The sequence below is a fragment of the Equus caballus genome, chromosome 3 (assembly GCF_041296265.1).
Source record: "Equus caballus isolate H_3958 breed thoroughbred chromosome 3, TB-T2T, whole genome shotgun sequence".
Taxonomy (NCBI): Eukaryota; Metazoa; Chordata; class Mammalia; order Perissodactyla; family Equidae; genus Equus; species Equus caballus.
Window position 1 is genome coordinate 115900363 of NC_091686.1, and position 12235 is coordinate 115912597.

Sequence of the window (12235 nt, forward strand, 5' to 3'; positions counted from 1 at the left end):
TATTCTTGGGAACTAATTAACACACTAGAAGCCCAAAGCTTTTCCAGAATCATCTATCTCTTTTCCCAAAAAGCAAAGCTACTTAGTGTCTGTCAGATGCAGAATAATGATTTCCAAGAGCTGCCTGTTTCCTAATCCCTGGCCCCTGTGAATATGTTGTGTTGCATGGGGCAGCAGTGCCGTTAAGGTTGTGGATGGAACTTGGGTTGCTAATGTGCTGAGTTTGAGCTGGGAAAATTATCTTGGAGTATCCTTGTGGGCCCAATGTAATCATAAGGATCCTTCTCAGTAAAAGAGAGAAGCAAGAAAGTCACTGTGCCCTGAGTCGAAGAGAGTCTTGGGGATAGTAGAAGAGGCCATGAGTCAATGTATGTGAGTGGCATCTGGAGGCTGGGAAAGGCTTCTCTGCAGCCACCAGAAGGAAGACATTTTTACTGACACTTTAACTTTAGCTCAATCAGACCCATTTCAGATTTTTGATCTCCCAAACTGTGAGATAATAAATTTTTGTTGTTTAAGCCACCAAGTTTGTGGTAATTTACAGCAGCAATAGGAAATTAATATAGTCTTATAATAATGTTTGACACAGTTGAACATTCTCTACTTCTTTTTTTAAAAATCTCCTCTCTTGGATGCTGTGCTCCCAAGCACTCCTATTTTCCTATCACCTCTCTGGTCCCTAATTCTCCGTCTTCTTCTCATGACCTCTAAATGTTGAAGGACCCCATGGTTGGGAAATGGGCACTTTTTTACCTTTCTTTTTATATACTCTCCCTGGATGATCTCATCCATGTTCTTGGTCTTAAATATAATCTTTGTGCTAGTGAGTCCAAAAGGTTTACCTTGAGCTGAGACTTCATCTGTACATTTATGGAATTGTGTGTTCAGTTGGCTATTTGATATCCCCGCTTGAGTATTTCAGAGCTCTCTCAAGTTTGACATTTCAAAATTGAAATCATGATTTTCCTTTGAGTCTCATGATTCCTGCCTCACTCAGCTATAGCCACAGCAATGCTGCAAAACAAAGCACCCCAAATCTTGATAACAATGCACCTTTATTATGACATACACAGATCTGGGACGGCAAGGCTGGTTTTGATTCAGGCTACAGGACAATCATCTAATCTATCTATCTTCCCAGAGGTTTTCCCACCCCAGGAAATGTTTTTGCCACTTAGCTTGTTCCTCAAGCCATAAATAAGGGTGTTGATTTTCACTTGTCTCTCTCTCCACCCTCACCTTCATTCTATTCAGAAGTCCTTTGTGTTTCGCCTTCAGGTATATCTCAAATCTGCATACTTCTCACTCTCCACTTCCACCACTACATCCAAGCTACTGTAATATTTTTTCTGGAGTATGGCAAGCTTCACTCTTTCCTTCATTCATTTAATAAATATTTATTGATAGAGCTCCTCTTAAGTGCCACACACATGAGTTCTCTTGTTGACTCTATGTAAGGCTCTGCCTTTATTCTGTATCACTATCTTCATGCAACAACTCTTGTTCTAAGAACCAGAGCAATTTTAGTGAATAAAACAGACACAACTCTTTGCACTCATGGAGCTCACAATCTAGGGAGGGGAGCATGCTTTATACCTCATTTCCCTGCTTCCTCTTGTGGCTTCTAAGATTCTATTCACCTCACTGATGCCACAGTAATTTTAATTGTGAGACAGATGATGCCACCCTCTTGCTTAGTAACTTTGATAGCTTTACATTATGGACAGTGCGATGCGCAGTTGCTTTATTGTGGCCTACCAAGCCCCGTGTGACCTCTCCTCAGCTACCCCTCACCCTCGTCTCAACTCCTTTACAGCTCACATACCATGTTCCATCCACAACAACCTCCTTTCTTTGTCAATTTCAGAACACACCAAGCTCCTTTCCAGCTTAGAGGCTAGCACCTGCTAGTCTCCTACCTAGAAGAGTATGTTCCTGGATCTTCACTGTGAATTTAAAGTCTCAGCTTAAAAGCCACCTTCTCAGTGGCTTTGCTAATGAAATTAACTAAGACTTAGACTTCTCATCTTTACCATTGCACTTTGTTTACTAACTTTTCAGGGGACTCTCAATTTGCGTATATATATTTGCATATATTTACCTGTTTAATTCAGTCTGTTTCTTCCAACTAAACTGTGCATAGGATCTATGTTTATTTTACTCAATTCTGTGTCCCTAGTGCCTAGTACAATATCTGATGTGAAGTAGGCACTCAAAAACTGTTTTTAGATTAAATATATCCATGAATGGTGGCATTTCAGGCATTGGTGAGAAAGTATAATGGAGAGATGTGAATATTATGAAGCTGGGCCTACAGCCCCACTGGTGTCTTCTTGGCATCCCACAAACCACAAAATGCAGGCTTACTGGTAAACTTGGCCTCATTAGAAGAAATTATTTTGTAATTAGGTAAAACTAGGGCAGGGCAGGGTGAATGACTTGTGTAGGATAACACAGGAAAATCACTGTGAAGCTGGGAGAGAGCCAGGTCCATAGCCCAGACCTATCCATTGGAGGCCAGGTTCCCAATATAGGTCCCGCGGGGGCAGCTCAACATTCCAACCACGCTGTGACCCACTCGCCCAAGAGGGGACGGGAAAGGGAAAGGCTCCCGCCAAGTTTGAGAGTTTCCAGGCCACTTTGCTTATGGTTTGGCTTGGGGTTCCTGCTTCCCTTCGCCATTGCCCCTTGGGCTCCTAACCTTAAATCAAACTCTCAATCTTTTCTCCTGCTCAGAGTGAACCGGTGACTTTTAATTGTATTTTTCCATTCTGGGTCTTTGAAATCAGCATTGCTTTGCTTTTGTGGGTTTAGCTTGACCTTTAATGTTCTCTTGGCAGATTTCTGTTATTGGAGGGGATGGGATTTTTGATTTGTTAGAGAGAATGGAGTCTAAGCTTTGGACTTCAGACCCTTAAGCTTTCCGTTAAAAACAGAGAGATGACTAATAACTATTTAGTGTGTAATGATGGCTTAGCAGTATTTACCACTGATTTAGGCTCTCTGGCTCCATTACCTAGGATATTTTCCTGACTTAAACATTCCTCAGTTCTTTAGCCAACAGCTGTCCACATTTTTTTTAAGTCCTCAAACCTCCAGAAATTATGATTTCACATTTCTAATAGGCTTCTTTCACTGTTCAATCAAAAAGGCTTCTTGTGCCTAGTAGCATGTGTCCCAAAGCGAAATTAATACAAATCACAAGAGGAGAACACAAGCAAAGGATAAAGCCCAAATCCTCCCTAATGGGGCCCACACCCAGCACCTCCATCCCTGACTCTCAGCTGGGTCTGAAGCAGGTGTGTGAAGGAACAAGGGGTAAACACAGAGGGGAAAAAAATCCAAAAAGAAATAATGCTTGAAGGAACAGGAACACGTGATTCAACCTTTTTCACCTTTGTCAACATTTGGAGTCTCCTTCCTGGTGGGAAGAGAAAGGAGCCCACCTAAGAACTCGAAGGCAATTATTCCCTTAGGATAATACTTCAAATGAATGCCTTAGCAATGCTATCATTCATTAATTGTGACATTCAAGAAATATGAATTGATTTGAGGGTACAAAGACAACAGAGACACAGTCTCTAGCCTCAGTGGCATATATATTTTAAAGTTTATAGTATAGAGAGAGAGTAAGGAGTGGAGAAAGCACTGGTGGTTCAGAATTGTGGGTTAATAATAATCACAACAATAGGTAATTTAATAATTTATGTCACTCACAGAGAGGTTTCCATGTGACAGGTATTGTGTTAATTGCCTTACAAACATGTGTCCTTTTAATTCTCTTTATAAGCAAGAAAGATGGTCAGTCATCTGACCTCTAAAATACATGTAAGAAAACCGCAGCTCAGCAAGACTTATTTACTAGGTTGTGGTCACAAAGCCCAAAATTGGTGCATTCTAACCCTAATCTTTCTTACCTTTCATCCTACGCTTTTAACTAGAATACTAGTGGAAGTTTTCAGGGGGTGGAGGTTGGAAAGTCTAATGACTTTTCTAGCTTTTTCACTCTGTGACTCTGTGGTGTACACAACTCAGACAGTATCAGTGCAGACTCTGAGAGATGATGCATGTTCTGGGCACCAGGCCTGTGAGGCCTGTGGGGAAGTTAGAGCTCTGAGCTTAAGGTCAAAATGCTGTGACTTTGGTCTTAACTCTGTTTCTTACAGGCTGCGACACCTTGGTTTCTTCTTTAAAGTGGGAGTTATCAGACCGAATTTCACTACTTCTGAGGATTGTGGAGCAGGAGGAATGAGCTAATAGGTAACAAAATATTATGTAAACTATATTGAATTTTGAAGTTGTAAGGAAATACCATTATTACATTCATATTAGACAGTACTAGATGTGGCTTCTGGTTCCATGAACTAATAAAATAGTGACAGCTGTCATCCATTGACTGCATGTTGTGTGGTAGGTGATGTGTTCAGTACTCATGTTTTAATTTAATCCTGGAAAGAAATTCTGGTTTGTGTTTTCTTTTTTTTTTTTTTTTTGGTGAGGAAGTTTGGCTGTGAGCTAACATCTGTTGCCAATATTACCCTTTTTGCTTGAGGAAGATTGTCATTGAGCTAACATTCGTGGCAATCTTCCTCTATTTTGAATGAGGGACACTGCCACAGCATGGCTTGATGAGCAGTGTGTAGGTCTGCATCTGGGATCTGAACCTGAGAACCCTGGGCCACCACAGCAGAGTGTGTGAACTTAACCACTACACCACCAGGCCAGCCTCAGAAATTCTTCAAGATACATATTATTACTCCACATTTTACAGAAACTCACATGCTCATAAAGGCAAGTAACTAGGTTTTTGGAGTGAGGCAGTGGATAAGTTGAGATTTGAACTCTGATCAGTCTGATTTCACAGTTCCTGCTCTTTCTACTATGTTGCTTTTCTTGGACATGTTTGTTTAAAAAGTCCCAATGAATGATAGAACTGGAAGCTGTGTTAGAGATTATCAAATTTGTCAAACCACTTATTGAAACTTTTTAGTAAGCAAATGCAAGGCCCCATACTTGCATTCAACACATAAGTCACGGGTCTTCTGGTTAAGTAGTAAAAATCCAATGGAAGCTGGCTTAAACAGAAAAAGGACTTCCCTGGTGTGCAAATGAAAAGGCAATTTCAGGCAAGGCTGAATCAAAGGACCCAGTTCTATTATCAGGACTCATTACCTTCTTCTCTGAGCTCTATTTCCCTTTGGCTTTTTTTTTTTTTTAACATTCCTTGTGGTAGCTCATGATAGCTCCAGGCTTACATGATCCTTTCTGTGGGCAATCTTAGGAGAAGAATTCACTCTTCAGTCTTGGTCTGATTCTTACCAACCTCAAATAAGACATACACCCGTTGCTGAGACAGTTACTGCGTTCAAGGGATAGATCATGTGGTTGATTGAGGTCTGGCTCCCATGTCCATTCTAAAACTGTGTGTACTGAGTGTAGGGGAGAAATTGTTCCTGAAGAAAAAAAATCAGGCTACTGCAACTGGAGGAAGAGGGTATGAATGGTGGGAAGGCAAAAACAACAGATATCCCCCACGCCTGGGAAGGCCCAAACCTATTCGGGGAAATGATTCAAGTTGCTTCCTTGCTTGGCCCCTATCTTGAAATTTAACCCTTGGCATCTCAGAGGTAGACTCTATGGTTCCTGTTTTGGCATAGTACTACCTGATACCTCCCCTCTCACACTCAGTGTAATATCTTGGAATGTTAGTGTGCCAAGCATACAAGAGATCCTTATCAGGTAGGTCAGTGGGAAAGTACACTCGATAGACACACAGGATGAGGAAAAATGCTAAGCACTAATCACTCCTAGCTGGCATTGCTGGACAATGGCAGTCACACACACAGGCAACATAGAGATTTCTACTCAGACTACTTCTGCATCTCCCCAGGTAAGAAGTATTGATCCCATTTTCTTTCTTAGAACTCCTCATTCATGTGAAACCCTTGAGCTGTGAAGCTGGAAGAGCCCTTTTGAGAAATCTAGCCCAACTCCCCTTTTGGACTTTTGACCAAACTGAGAATGAGTGACCTAAGTGGTTTTCCTAATACTATACAACTAGTGAGAAACACAGCTCAGTCCAGAACCACAAACTCTTAACTTGACACCCCCCACTCCAGAAGGACAGTTGGATAATATAGGTCTTCTGAAGCAGATGCTATATGAATAAGTGAGAAGCTGGCATCCAGCAACAATGGAAATGTCTGGTGAGGGCTCACACATTTTTTTCTTGGCCTTGAATGTTCCCATAAACATTGCAGTGCTAGGGGAATGGTTACAGACCCAGACCTCAATGTTTGTGCTCCTGTTCTGCCTTAGATTAAGTTAAATATTGTTTGTAGATGATACAGATAAATAGGCTCAACCATGAGCCTGTCTGGATGGTTAAAAGGATGCTGTTTATTTCTCTAAGAGGTTGCCCAGCTGTGTAAGAGGGCTGTTGGACTATTGCCTCATTTCACACACAGTCTTCCTATTTATTTCATGACTTGACTTCAGAGAGTGCACTTAACTGGTTTGCCTGGTTGTCATTTGTCACGCTTCTATTGGACTCAAGTGTCCTAATGGCAGTGAACTTGTCATCTCCCTCCCTCCTGACCCCCCAAGTGCCAAGGATGGTGCCAGCAATCTGTGGCTGCTCCATCAATGGAAACTGAATTCAGTGTATTAAAGAATAATTGATTAATTAGAAAATTAGAAGAGGTTCTCAGGCTTCAAGTGTAAGAAAGTGTAATAGATGAGTGACAGGGAACAGTTGGTCCCTGTGTTCATCAAGTAAAGAAAACAATGAAAAGAGATTTATGTAAGGCTGTTGGAATGTAGATCAGCCATTGGGAAAGATGAACTGGCAACGGTTGTGAAACTCGTTGAAATGCTTTTGGCTGTAGGAAGGGTGTTGGATTTAAGAACTTTCTTGGCCATTTATTAGCTGTGACATTGGAAACAATCATCGACCATCTCACCTTCTACTCTATAGAGTGGTCTGAGATGACAACTAATTCATGAGGCCATTGGGAAAATAAAACTTAGGTCATGCGTGAAGACCCCAGCACAAAGTTTACATGTAGCAGTTGCTTTACGTGCTGGCTCCTGTCTTTCTCTTTCCTTTTTTCACCTTAATATTTAATGTTTCCTTTTTATTTAAATAAGTAAAATAGGCTTCCAAAATTAGAAAATAGGAGATGATGAAGGTTTGAACTAAGAAGTATAAATGGAGCAAAGAGAATGAGAAGGATTGAGAAATATTAAGAAAATTTGGACGGAGAGGATTTGATGAGTGAATGGACATGGAAGTTAAGAGAGAAGAAAAGACAGTGTTATCCTCATAAGTGGGACACACTGGAGAGAGGGAGGGTGCGTTATACTATCCAGGTAGATCAACAGATTAATAATCATATAGTCAAAGAAAGGATTTGCCTTCTACGGGTGAACTCAGATCATCTTAAAGTCATTTTTGCATGTTGAAGAGCCTAAACCAGAAGTGAAAAGTCTTTATTTTTCTCCTCCTAATACCATGAGGCTCTACTGCTGTGATTTCCACACTTGGTCTTGCCTCAGAATCACCTGAAGTGCTTCCTCAGTATCCAGCTTCCTGGGCGCTATCTCCAGAGATTCTGGTTCGTTGGTCCGGAATGACAAGCCAAGGGGCGTCTACATTGATAAACAAACTCCAGAGGTGATAATGATGCACAGGAAGAACTGAACACTAAAAAACAGGAAGACAGTGTTCATTGTCAATTTTCTACCAAGCCAAGACACGTTTTCAAAGCCCATCACCTAAGGAACGCACTGGGGCACTCTGAGGGAGCTAGTTCCCCGTGTTTTGCACTTGTTCTTGTATGCCTTTTGATTACTTGGTGGTTGGATCAAACCACTTTTTCATTTTCTTCTACTTCCCAGTCTCAGGGTCTAGATCCCATTGGTTATTCTGGGTTGGAGCATCCCTGATGGTGAGAATAAGGGGAGCTTGCCCAGCATCGTCTTTAGGGCTGGCACAGGATTCAGGGCTCTCTTTTGGGTATCTCTGGACCTGAGTGCAAGTGAATGCCCATATTGTACTTTTATTATGGCAATTCTTTAAGTGTTTTCTATAAAGTTCATGTAATTGTGCTTCTTTCACAGATGAGGAAGTCGAGCTCTTGAACATTCAATAACTTTCTTAAGGTTCCAGCAAGGAAAAGTCAGAGCCCAGTATTTATATCTGAATTCCTTCCTTTTTCCATTCTTTTATTTTGTCTTCCCATCATACCACCTGTCTACTTCTTGTACTACATTATAAGATTTTGAGGAGTGGGCTAATATATTCAGCCATGTTTTCCTTTAAATCTGACACAGTACTTTGCACATAGTAGATGTTTTTTTAAATGTCTGGCGAATAAATAAATAGCACATTCATTACCCTTAATGGTCTCATTGGTTAGTTTTATAATTAGAGTGAAAGTTTCAAGAGCATAATAATAAGTCTTATATCCATCTTGGTTTCACTGGTGTGTGGACTGTGAAAAATTATACAATTAACACCAAATGTTCATGAAATACTTGTGAAATGAATGTAAACTGAATATCTAGCACAAAGGACGAGTTTAATTTCTATACCCCATTAAAGCCTTACCCTAATGCTTTACTGGCTTAATGCAAATACTAAGTGTGATCTGGGATCTGTGGCTGACTGGGTGCAGGCAATTACTAGGACTGTCACCATTTCCTTTTCTGATTAGAGACTATCAAAGATTGCAGCTATAGAAGTCAGCCCCAGTCCAAATGTTGCACGTTTGCACCACAGTAAAAGATTGCTCTGTTCTCAGTCTGTTCTGGCTCTACAAAGTCATGATTTCTCTCCTGGCCTCAGAGGGCATGCCTGGCCTCTACCAGAGGAATGGTGGACAAGAGGCTGGAGCTTTCTCTTTGCCCAGGGCACTGCATGGAGCTGATGACCTATACTTAGCTAAAGCCTATGCCAGCCTGGGTAGCATCTCTCTGGGTGCAGACCTGGAGTTACAACTTTAATAATTGTACCAACCCCAGCTCATTGTACAAAAGATGCTTGGGAAAAATAATTTAATATTAAGCACACAGGTTTACTCAATTTTAGTTCTACTAATCTCTACAAAGCTTCTCCCCCAATAAAATGTGTTCTAATTATGTTCCTCAAAATATTTATTGAAGTATTAATGCCCTGTTAGGATGGGACTGGGCACTGAGATTCTCTTAGGTAGGCTCCATCCTTCTCACCAACTCCTATGGTACATATATGCCCATGATTTTGCCATAGTCTACCCAGAATTACTCGGTCTGTATCTTAGACCCTACAGATTGTGAGTTATAAGCTATCAAGTAAGCATACCGTTTTGCAAAATGGTGGATTATTATTATCACTAATATTTTGATAAAATATGTAATATTAAACTTGTATTTTGAAAGCAAATATTAAGTGTGCACTGTGGAGCCATGTTCTTTAGATTTGAATTCTCCATCTGTCACTAGTTTAGGGTTTCCCAACCTCAGCATTATGGACTTTTTGGGCCAAATAATTCTTCACTGGGGTGGGGTGGGTTCTGTTCTGTACACTGTAGGATGTTTAGTGGCATTCCTGGCCTCTACCTACTAGTTTGAAAGCACCTTCCCAGTTATGATGCTTAAAAAGGCCTCCAGACATTGTGAAGTACCTCCTGGCTTGGAGGTGGGGTGAGGTAGGAAAGGGGGTGATTGTCCTGATTAGAGAACCACTGCTCTAGCTGATGACCTCAGGAAGTGCTTAAATCTCTGTGGGATTCTATCCTTCTTGACTGTAAAAATGTATATAATAAACCCCAATTTATACTGTTGTGAAGGGATATAACACATAAATTCATCAGCCTATGTTTGCTATAGAGTAAGAGCACAATAAGCATTAGTTACTAATATCAGTTATTTGTCATTGTTTATCAAAGACATGCAGTACAGTGAGACTATACAAGTCATGCTAAAATTGGGAAAACTGAAATAAAGAGTTTAAATTGTACTCCTAAATTTGTATAGGAAGTTTGAATCACAGTTAGATTTAGAACCATCAGATCTAGATACTCTTGGGTGTTAATGTGAATGACACTGGCCAGGTCCTACCCTACTAATCCTTAAGGAAAATTTCTCATTTTTAATCTTAATATTATAACAATTTGTTCATACAGAACTTACTTAAAGCCTTAAAATGAATGTAAAACAGCAATAAAAAATTGATTCCTCTTAAATAAGTGTTGAATTTCAAATAAACTCTGATTTGATTTATCCGTTAAATATAGAGCCCATTCAAGAATTACCTGAGTTGTTCCCTTGGAAAACCATGGCCTAAGAAGATCCAATGAGCGTCACAAGGTATATAGATCTCCTGAAAGTACATGACAACTCTCGAATGCATGTGCATCTTGCCAGGTTTTGTATTAACTCACTTCTCAAATGGCTTCATCATTCCCCAAAAGTAAATGATTATTGTTTGACTTGTTGAAGTTAGAGTGAGAGGTCAGTCTGGTTATCTTCAGAACTCTGCCACTGACCATTAGAGTGGTAATCTGTGCTCCCTGGACTTCGATTTTCCTGTCTGTAAAATGGGCATGGCTGAACTAAATGATCCCTAACATCCCATTTCATTCTAACATCCTATAATTTAAAAATTTAGCCCTTAAAATCTTACTCCATTTACAAACTATATTATTAACCTTCCCAAAGTACTGTCAACATAAAGCTTCTCTGGAAACATTTGCTTCTCAAAATTCTCAGATTCATCATAGTAATCATGATTTCTCATCTTTTATGATTTCTCATCATTTTTTTTTGCTATGTACAGAAAAATATACCTCCAAGAACTAGGTTTATGAAGTGTTCTACCAAGTGATAGATATCGTAAGTGGCAAGAAAGTCAAAACAGCATAAAGGGACCTGTCTGGCTTAGTGCGGAGGCCTTGTGGCCTGTTAAGATCCCAGTCTTGATTTTCAGCTGGAAAGAAAGCAATGAAGTGGATGTGCTTTTCACTGCAAAAAGTTTATTTTGCCCCCCAAATCACCTCTCTGAAAGTACCCAGTAGGACTGAAAGGATGATGTTGACTATAACCCTGTTGCTTTGATTTGGGGAAAACTCATAAAATGTGAATTTCCTGGTTTTGGTGGTCCCTCAGTATCCAATAATGTAAAGACTATTCCTTTCCCTAAAGAGGAAGTGGTGTACTCATATTTAAAAGAAAAGAAAAAAGAAAAGAAAAGAAAAAGACTTCAACTCTCAGAGGCACATTAAGCTGAATGGTGAAAACTTAGAAGACAATTATTTTTTTTCTCAAGAGTATGTGGATGAAAATAGCTGTTTTTTGTTTAAGAATCAATTATTAATTAATAAATTATCTTCACCCATGATAGATTACTATAGGAGTACATTTATTTTTATGTCATCAATTCTATCATAAAACTTAACTTGGGGAACCAGGAAAACAATTTGAAAAGGCTTACACTATAGGCTTATAGGGGGAATAATGTATATAGATGATATGGATTGTTGCTAGTGTATCATCAGGCTCTGTCTATCAAACTCAGAGATTAAAAGCTTAGATCTACGGTCTATTTATCCTATAGTTTGTGGTAGAACAATGCTTGAAGTGCAGTTTTATCACAGACTTTGGTAGCTATACAAAACCAGAGACCATCCATACTTCAACAAGACACAAATTTTGATTGAATAATAGACACTGAAGAGGGCAAACAATAAACTAGGTAGAAGCTATAGTAAGGAGGGTTTAATTTCTACTAAAGAGGGTTTTAATAATTTCCGTTGTTCAGTAACGGTAGGCTACCTAATTTGTTCAGGACTAAGAGTATTCCAGGTATGTAGGACTTTCAGTTATAATATCAGAAAAGTACTGGCGAAACTGGGGTGAGCTGGTTACCCTAACAACAGATTGAGAAAGCTTTTGAAGTAGTGCTCCATCATTAGAGGTGGTCGAGTAGAAGCTGACCAACCAATTCTATGGAATGTGTCAGAGAAGCTTCTGTTTTTGGGGAGGAGAATGAGCTCCATAACCTCTGGAGGAGCCATCCAAGTCTGAGACACTGAAAGAATCCACAAAGACAAATAGTCTGTGGTAGAGACAACCTCATTGCTAAATTCTCTGGAATGACAAATCCTTCCGTATTTAGATTTCACATTTAGAATTCAAGTGAATTGAATCTTCTAAATTAATCCCTAATCCTTTGGGAGAATTTATGCAATAAAGT

The 12235-nt window shown here is 39.8% G+C and overlaps 1 long non-coding RNA gene across 1 annotated transcript in view; it reads left to right on the plus strand.

The window, feature by feature from the left end:
• The window catches only part of LOC111772719 (uncharacterized), a 40938-nt gene that overhangs the window by 12761 nt on the left and 15942 nt on the right, over positions 1 to 12235 (plus strand). The window contains exon 2 of the long non-coding RNA XR_011436825.1: positions 4167 to 4260. This is a non-coding gene — a long non-coding RNA (uncharacterized lncRNA). The remainder of the gene's footprint in view (positions 1 to 4166; positions 4261 to 12235) is intronic.